Source organism: Silene latifolia, chromosome 6 (assembly GCF_048544455.1).
Source record: "Silene latifolia isolate original U9 population chromosome 6, ASM4854445v1, whole genome shotgun sequence".
NCBI classification, from domain to species: domain Eukaryota; kingdom Viridiplantae; phylum Streptophyta; class Magnoliopsida; order Caryophyllales; family Caryophyllaceae; genus Silene; species Silene latifolia.
This window is the reverse complement of record NC_133531.1, coordinates 53,960,415-53,970,959: the sequence shown is the minus strand read 5'-3', so window position 1 is coordinate 53,970,959 and position 10,545 is coordinate 53,960,415.

The following is a 10,545-nucleotide window of genomic DNA, read 5'->3' as shown; positions in this document are numbered from 1 at the left end:
GCTATTAAACTTCAAATAAATCACAAAATTTCAAATAAATTCAAAATTTGAAATTTAAACTCATGAACATTCTGGAGAAAATCCATGACACTCATAATGTTCAAAATCTTAGGTTAAAAATTTCGAAATTTTTCCGGAAAAACAATGTTGCGGTTTATCGGTTTTTAATAAAATAATCATAAAAACATGGAAAAATTATTTTCATTAACTTTTAAATTTTAGATCTGAAAAAGATAATAAAATGCAACATTAGACGTTTTTCCTAAGTCATAGATTATGTTTTATTAATTTTCCACTAATAATGTCACTATTTATGCTATTTTTCTTCAAAAATTCATAAATCATGCAAAAAGACTTCTTTATAGCCAATTATTTTACACACATCTTGTAAAATTGCATGTGACAACATATCCAAAAATCAACTTAAAATTCGAAGTATAGCTAATTTTAGACCAAAAATGACATTTTTACTCATAAAATCATATTTAAATGTCATTATTGTAAAATATGAACAATAAAAATCCGTAAAATTAACCAAAATATCCTAAAACATTTTAGGACCAGAAATATTAACATGCATGGATTAATTCGTGATATCTCATAATAACACAAATTTTACAAGTTTTATATGTTACTCTTTATAACTCGGAAAAACTTTTAACCGATTTGCATGCAAACAACCGTGGCTCATGATACCGATTGAAGGAAATGTAGATTCATATACATATTAACATACTCATATATGTCTAAAATAATTTGTCATAAAATTAAAACGGATTTTATGCATGCAAACAATAATATAAAAGAAGAGAAATCATGTCCTTACATTGTTGATTTCGGATTTAAGGGCACAAAAGAGATCACCTTTCTCTTTTGTTCTTGAGCTTTCCTTTAATGGAAGAACAAGATCCAAGTGGAGGATCTCTCCCTAAGCTTTATACCCAAGGCTTAACTCTTAATCTAATTAATATTATAAATACTAGTATAATATTAATCTAGTAGAAAATAGACCCAAAAATATTATAGACACTCAATATTTTCGGTTTTCATGGAGGAAGAAGAAGAGAGGTTTTTGTCTCTCTAGAATTCTCAATTTTTGGATGAGTAAAAGTGTATGAACAATACAATTACATTATTGTATATGAGGTAAAAATTAGGAGAAAAACCAAATGTTTTTCTCTTCTTAAAAACCGGACAAGGGGAGTGGGAGGGGAGCCAATGCATGGAAAAATTGTTCTTTACAATAAACCATAGGGTTGCATGGCTAGTGACTAGGGTAATCATCATGCCCTCCACTAATTATAATCAACATATAATTAGCTTAAAAACTCCTCTAATTTTCGGCCCACTTGAGTTAATATGGATTCCATATTATTTTTGTCAATTGTCAATATGTCACATGTCACATGTCACATAAATTTGTCATGTATTTTTAACATATTAAAAATCAACGTATCATCAAAATACGTCACATACAAAAATCGACTTAGTAATTTCATAATTACTTGTGCCAAAATATTTTACCATTTATAAATTACAACAGATTGTATTTATAATAATTCATTCAGTTTTGATTGTTTCTTTAAACATTAATTTCATCCGAGTAATGATACAATTCAATTACTCAGACCGTATCACATTTAATCACATTTCAAAATGACACGTAAATTATACTTCCAAAATCGTCCGTCAATTTTCAAGTAATTTAATTAACTCGTAACGTTATACGATTAATTAAATAATCAATTAAGAGTATTGCCCTTTAGGTATGACCTAGGGGGTCAACTGATCACCACCGTCGCATTTGACAATGTCAAACTCTAGTCAGCCAATCATTACCGATATATGTTGACCAGTTGACAGTAACAATATTACTTCCCAATTGTATTCTTAAAATGAGATTTAATAATGATATTTAAATCATATGATCGCACTATTGTTGAGGACACATTTCCCAACATTTCTATGTCTATGGGTACTCTATCGAGTGAGGCTTACTCTGTTGAGTAAGTATGCTTTTAATACGAAACAGTAGGCGACCTGATGGGTACTCGATCGAGTAAGGGTCACTCGATCGAGTAAGTGACTTACTCGATCGAGTAAGTGAGTTTTACGGGTTATTTTAGCCGGGTTTTGTTAATAACGCGTGATTAGTGATGCCTGTCGTTGTATGCACCAAAAATAATATTTATAGTCCAAACTACTACTATAGCTAGTGGCAGTCAGGGTCGAACCGCAAAGAGGCGATGCAATTAATAGTTGTCTGATTTTAGTCTAAAAGTAAGTGTGTGGGGGTTTTGATTTGAGTTGATCTATAACTAAAGGCAATAAATGAAAAGTAAACTAAATAAACGGATGAAATCAAATATTAAAAGGGTGCTAAGATGGTCGGTTCACTATAGTTTCAGCGGCAGTAAGCTAGGTAGGTCTAAAACAAACACGTGAGATGGGAAAATAAGAAGTCCTCTCGGTCCATTCTTACAGGTAGCATCTTTCGATCTTACTACAGGTCCCTAATATCACTAATACTAACTTTCGTCCTGAAAAGTGATTAAAAAGACTAAATTAACTTATCTTTCGATCTCATTAATCTAGTCGTCTTAATTAGGTAGGCTATCTCCCTTCCCTATCTTTCGATCTTTATTGGGTCAGTCAATTCCTAAACATTCAACTAGTCGCGTGCACTCGATTCGTCAAATATGGCAATTAAATTAATTAAAACGAAGCATATCTCACGTGGCCAGTCGATCGACCAGGGAACCCAGTCGATCGACCATGGCGCGATTTCAGGTCATATATTCTAATGCCGCCTACTTCTCCAGATTCCCTACATCCTAGCACATGGGTATTTAGCTACTCATACTCGTGATAAGAACAACAACAAGATTAACAAATAAAGATACTGAATTCATGATTAAATTAACTAAACAAACAAATAACATGAGACGATAAATTGGCTTTCGGGAAACTATTCTAGCAATTCTGTACTATGAACGAAATAAAGCAATAAAACTGAATATTGGAACAGAGAAATACCGAATGGAATTGCAGAGAAAGGAAGAATCCGAAAAGCAAGAACGACGATAAATTGTATTCGAACAAATATGCCCTAATGCTAAAACTCAATATAGAACCCTAATAAATTTCCCTAAAAGCCGAATCTCAGATCTGAATGAGCAGGTTACGTTATATAGAAATATCACGTAACTTTATTCTCAAAACCTAAAACACAATGGGCTTCCTAATCCTCGTTCTATTAATTCACGTCAAAAATAACGGCTTGGTCGATCGACCACTGTGACCGGTCGATCGGCTGGACTGCGCTGAACAGAAGCTTCTGTATGTCGTGCTCTGGTCGATCGACCATAAGAGGCAGTCGATCGACCACTATAGCTGGTAGTCCGCTTCTAATTCTTCATAAAGTTATCTTTCAGGCCTCGAAATGCGCACCAAGTTCGTTTCTCGAATAAATACTTCACGTCAAATGCAATGCAAAGTACTCGAGGACGGATTTAGCTTGATTTCCGCTGGATTCTTCACATTTCTGCAATAATGTACAAAAACACGAAAGTAGACGGAAATAGAGAGAATAGTAGCATAAACTACATAAATGAGCTCTGAAATGCGTGTAAAATGGGGTGTAAAACATCATATAAAAGACACGCATCAAACTTCCCCAAACCAAACCCTTGCTTGTCCCCAAGCAAGAACAAGACTCGATCCTAAAACCTAATTGGAATGAGTTCAATCTCAGAGCGAAATGCAAACCGAATAGCCTAAACCAATTTAATGCCACAACTAACAATCAATCAGCAATAAGAATCATGCAAACGAGTTATGAAGTCGTTAAAAACTGCTGAACCGTCAACTATAGAGACTTATCAAATCGGACTCTCACGGGTCGCTCGAATCACTCATAAGCACAGGTGAATAATGTATAAGATAGAAAGAATTCATTTTGTAATGACACTCACCTAACTACGACCTATAAGAACATGCCTGTGATCTAATATGAAAGTAATCTCTACAACCGTTCATATGCATTCCAACCAAACAAATGACCATGACACATGCCGAGGTAAATATGGATATGTGAGGTAATGGGTAAGAAGAGGCTAAGATAAATTTGGATAAAAACAGAGTTAAAAGCCAAGCTAGTAACTAAGGGAACCAAATTATAACAACATCCAACTTCTTGCTCAAGTTTAACAATAAAACAGGTGCTAATTATCAAGCACAAATCTCACAATCTCCGATATAATTGTAATTCCCTAAGTGATGATAATAAAGCATGGGAATAAAATCACCAACTGATCAAAACTCCAACCATGTGATTTCGACTTTTTTCTCTTTTCTCGGTTTTCAGTCGATCGACCAAGATGGGCAGTCGATCGACCGCCCTCTACAGTACAGCATGCGTTTTCTCTTTTCTCTTTTTTCGAATCATTTTTCTTTTTTTTTTTCTTTTTCAATTCTATTTTTTCTTCTTTCTTTCCTTCCTTTTTCATTTTCCCAACAACACCTCAAAATGAGCATTAGCTACCAAAAACAAAGTAACAATCCCAAGAACATAAACTACTAGCTTGACAAGGGCAGGCTAAATATAGGATGTAGTTAAAGGGACAAAAAGCTATTTTTGGCTATGTGAAGCTTATGGGCAAAACGAATAAAGGAAACCTCTTCCACATGTGTCAACAAACCACGAACCGAATGCATACAGGTATTAAGCAGATTAAGTTCATATTTATGCAAATTTATGTAACATGTCTCATAAGGAGTACTACTCACAATCCTAGATAAACTGGTCATAGATGTCACCAGTTATAGGCTCTAATAACTCAGAAAATGATGTAGTTTGCCAAAAATCTAAGTCAAGTCTCAAGATTCAGCGAGTAAATTAACGAAAACTCGTAGACTATGCATATGATTCTACTAATAACATGTCAATTAGCAAGGCTTAGGCATAAACAGATGCAAATGCAATGTCATCATTGAAATACTGCCGTTCCGACTCGACCTAAATGCTAAAATAAACGTGCTATTTTTGAATTTTTTGAAATTTTTCAATTTTTTTTTTTGAGATTCTTGTATATATAAGAGAAAATAAACAACAATGCAAGACAAAATGTAAACGTGAATGCAAGCAAATGAAATGCAATCGCAAAACCCTTCCCCAAACCAAATCACACAATGTCCCCATTGTGCAAAATCATATAGTGAAATAAAAGGAAAACGGGAATTTGCGATAAATAACTACATAAGACATGAAGTAAGGACTCGGAAACTCACAAGACTTTAAAGCGCAGAAAAGGAAACCTCCCAAACCAGGCGTGAGCTAGGAGGTTTCAAAAGAGCTGGCAGATGCTACAATAAAGTACCTGAAAAGAAGCAAAAGTACCACGCATAAATCCGAGAAAACAATTATTGAAACGCAAAATTATGTATAAAATGAAGAAACGGAAGAAAACAGAAATGAGTCGGAGAATAAAGTGGAGAAAAGACTCCCTCAACTCCGCAAATCGACCAAACACAGCAGGGGAGTGATCGAAAATAGGTACAGCAGCGAACATGGTCGATCGACCACATCACCCAGTCGATCGACCAGGGTGAACAGGAACAGAAGCTCCTGGAAGTCGCAGCTCAGTCGATCGACCATACTGGCCAGTCGATCGACTGAAATACCTGCTGTAAGTTCTGATTTCTTCGAAGTAGCTCAATAAATTGAGCTATCAAGGTCTATAAACCTGCAAATACACACAATAACGCGCCCAAAATTGCGCAAAACCCAAAGTAACTGTCTAAAGCATATAAAATCCTAAGCAAACTTATTAAAATTGCGAAGTCTCGCGCACACAAAAGCAATAAAAAGAAAGTTTAACGAAAGCAAATAAAATGTTTTATAAAGCATTTGATCAACTAATAGTTGATCAAGAACGACCACGGAATGGCCCACTTGCTCGGCGTCTGGCTACAAGAAGTAGCCTCTACAGTGCTCATCTCCTCAGCTGCACTCTTCTCAACTCCAACATCCGCAGAACTCAACGGATCAACAGCTTCAACATCTCCCCAATCAATGACCTCGTCCGGCTCATCAGAATCCAAGTCGAACTCCGTCACTTTGACGGCTCCTCATCGTGGCTCCTCATCGTGCCATAGCTAAGACATCCTAGGCCGCCTCTTTGAACGATTGGCTCCTTCCCACCGGAGCAACATGCAGCTCTTCCTTCCCAAACCAGCTCTGCAATACCCAAAACAAAAAAATCTTCCTCCAATTTGCTCCCAATCGGGGCGGAGGTGTTATAAGCGAAAACAGGCATAGAGGTAGGCATATCGAAAGCACAAAATAGGATTTCTTTTCGAAACCGTATTACAAGTGATCGGCCACATGGGGTCTTTCTTCTTAGCTGTCAGGCAAAGACAATGGAATGCTTCCCTACTTTGAAGGTCGAGTCCCCGAACTAACATCTATAATCGCACCAAAGAGTGTGCGAAATGGTCTACCCAATATGATAGGAATGTGGGCATCCTCGGGCATATCTAGTACAACGAAGTCAACAGGAAAAAGAACTTTCCTATTTGCACAGAATGTCCTCTAAGACTCCTATAGGTGGACCGCAGATCGATCGACCCATCTGACTTGTCATGTTGGTAACTGCAAACCTAGTCAGTTTCAACTTCCTAGCAAGACTCAAGGGCATTACACTAATACTGGCTCCTAGGTCACACAAGGCCTTCTCAATGGAAAAGGTGCCAATACTACATGGGACTGAAAAGCTACCTGGGTCTTCTAGCTTATGAGGTGCAGTGTGGGTCAAATAAGAACATGACTCCTCAGTTAGTGCGACAGAATGCACAGTTTCAAGTGACTTCTTTTTAGATAAAAGTTGCTTCATAAATTTCATGTAAGCAGGCACTTGATTAACTAACTCAAGAAAAGGAACTTGTAAATTTAAGCTACGAATAACATTTTCAAATTTGTTAAACGATACCTGTTCCTTTGCCGGCACCAATCTCTCTGGATAAGGGGCTGAAAGAAGTAACTTAGCCCTCTCCTCTAAGTCTCTCATGCCGGCATCGGTGGATTTAGGCTGAAAATCCACTACCTTCTCTTTGTTGTAGCTTGACCCTTCTTCAGACCGTCTCAAAAATGAACCATTAATCGTCATCGGGTCATACTTTGGAACCGGGACTGACCCATCAGCATTTGGGTCTTGCCTCAATATTTTCGGAGTAGTCGTACCCCGAAACAAGTGGTCCCTCAAGTTATTTGGCATTGGAGGACGAAAAGACTCACCATCGGCACGTTGTCGGTCGATCGACCATGCATGTCGATCGATCGATCGACTTCTACAGAACGATGAGTCGTGTCACTTCGATCGGTCGATCGATCGGGTATGTCGATCGATCGACCGACATATACCCTATTTGATCGTCTTTTTCTTGCTATTATTCGTTAAAGCCTTCTTCTTACTTGGTTCCGCCTCATCTTTTTCAGTGACATCCTCGACCATAGCGGGCCCTTCAAGGGTAGACCCACTCCTCAAAGTAATGGTATTAAGGGTCTCCTTTTGATCCGTCTGCGACGGTAAATGCCCCGGAGCTCGAGTTGCACTCTTGCTAGCCAATTGAGCGATTTGGCTCTCTAACATCTTCATTCCGGCCTCTCTGGCTTGAGACTCCTTCAGCAACATATTTTTCAATTCAGCAAAATCGGAACCTTGGGACTGCTGCTGCTGCTGGTGAGGAACATACGGAGGCTTTTGATATGGCTGTTGCTGCTTATGAGGGGGCACATAATTCTGCTGCTGCTGCTGTGGAGGTGGAGGTGGAGTCGGATTTAGGACATTTTGGCTACTCCACCTCAAGTTCGGATGGACATTCGGCTCAAAGTAAGTGTTTGTCTGCCTATAATGTTGAAAAGCAGCACAAGACTCATAGGGGAATGCTTTGCGGTTATCCAAACATGTCCTTCTCATCCACATCTCTTGCAGACGAAAGGACCGTCTGAAACAACATTCACATGATAGATCCCTCCTTTTGAAGCTCCTCCCAACTCGTACTTATCAAATCTCGCCGTAAGAGCCTCTAATGCAGCTACAGAAGGGGATTCAGCACTTCTCCTTTGATTTCCCCTGGAATTTCCATACTCAGCTTTATGGGTGGCCAAATCATCAATGATTTTCCACCCCTTAGTCTCTCCAACATTCTCCTGGAATCTACCATTAGCTGCCGCATCCAGGATAGCCCTCTGATCGTCATAGAGCCCATTATAAAATTGATTGCATAGGCTCCATTTCTCAAACCCATGGTGCGGAATAGTTCGCACCAGCTTCTTGAAACGGACCCATGCCTCATGAAAATTCTCATCAGGACCCTGTTTAAAGCTCGTGATCTGAGCTCTAATCGCATTGGTCTTCGAGGCAGAGAAATATTTCTTGTAAAATGCTAAGGCCAGCGACTTCCAATCAGTGATCCCATTAGCAGCTCGATCCAGGTCTCGGTACCACTCCCTTGCAGCATCACGAAGAGAGAATATGAACATAGTCTCCTTCACCTGATCTTGGGTCACACCGGTTGGTGGGGGTATGGAACAGCAATATTCAATGAATGTCTCCATATGTTTGGCTGCATCTTCATTTGCAGCTCCCCCGAATTGGTTTCTCTCAACCAAGTTAATATAGGACGGTTTCGGCTCGAATTTTCTATCTGTCCCTGGTAATGCGAATACCTTATAGAGATTCTCAGCTGTCGGCTCAGAGTGACTGGCTATACTCGCTTCTTCAGCCATGTCTGGAGATGTGACGGTCTCAGCTGAAGAAGTGGAAATAGGTGACGAAGGTGGATCTTCCTCAAAAAGCTCGTTCTCGTAGTAACTAGACAGAGTACTCAGCTCTTCCTCTGTCGGTAATACTCTAGATGATCGTCTCAACTCACGCAAAGTCTTCTCAATCTCAGGATTGAACGGTAGTAATTAACCACCCTGTGACCTGCGCATAAGAAGAAACTACAAGTAGAATATGAGAATAGTTTAAGGAACAGATGTCCCTTAAACTAAGAGAAAGACTAAAAATAGAAACAACTAAAATTTTTAAACAATTGCCTCCCCGACAACGGCGCCAAAATTTGATGCATGTCGTTGTATGCACCAAAAATAATATTTATAGTCCAAACTACTACTATAGCTAGTGGCAGTCAGGGTCGAACCGCAAGGAGGCGATACAATTAATAGTTGTCTGATTTTAGTCTAAAAGTAACAGTGTGTGGGGTTTTTGATTTGAGTTGATCTATAGCTAAAGGCAATAAATGAAAAGTAAACTAAATAAACGGATGAAATCAAATATTAAAAGGGTGCTAAGATGGTCGGTTCACTATAGTTTCGGCGGCAGTAACCTAGGTAGGTCTAAAAAAAACACGTGAGACGGGAAAATAAGAAGTCCTCTCGGTCCATTCTTACAGGTAGCATCTTTCGATCTTACTACAGGTCCCTAATATCACTAATACTAACTTTCGTCCTGAAAAGTGACTAAAAAGGCTAAATTAACTTATCTTTCGATCTCATTAATCTAGTCGTCTTAATTAGGTAGGCTATCTCCCTTCCCTATCTTTCGATCTTTATTGGGTCGGTCAATTCCTAAACATTCAACTAGTCGCGTGCACTCGATTCGTCAAATATGGCAATTAAATTAATTAAAACGAAGCATATCTCACGTGGCCAGTCGATCGACCAGGGCGCGATTTCAGGTCATATATTCTAATGCCGCCTACTTCCACAGATTCCCTACATCCTAGCACATGGGTATTTAGCTACTCATACTCGTGATAAGAACAACAACAAGATTAAAAAATAAAGATACTGAATTCATAATTAAATTAACTAAACAAGCAAATAACATGAGACGATAAATTGGCTTTCGGGAAACTATTCTAGCAATTCTATACTATGAACGAAATAAAGCAATAAAACTGAATATTGGAACAGAGAAATACCGAATGGAATTGCAGAGAAAGGAAGAATCCGAAAAGCAAGAACGACAATAAATTGTATTCGAACAAATATGCCCTAATGCTAAAACTCAATATAGAACCCTAATAAATTTCCCTAAAAGTCGAATGTTGTATCTGAATGAGCAGGTTACGTTATATAGAAATATCACGTAACTTTATTCTCAAAACCTAAAACACAATGGGCTTCCTAATCCTCGTTCTATTAATTCACGTCAAAAATAACGGCTTGGTCGATCGACCACTGTGACCGGTCGATCGGCTGGACTGCGCTGAACAGAAGCTTCTGTATGTCGTGCTCTGGTCGATCGACCATAAGAGGCAGTCGATCGACCACTATAGCTGGTAGTCCGCTTCTAATTCTTCATAAAGTTATCTTTTAGGCCTCGAAGTGCGCACCAAGTTCATTTCTCGAATAAATACTTCACGTCAAATGCAATGCAAAGTACTCGAGGATGGATTTAGCTTGATTTCCACTGGATTCTTCACATTTCTGCAATAATGTACAAAAACACGAAAGTAGACGGAAATAGGGAGAATAGT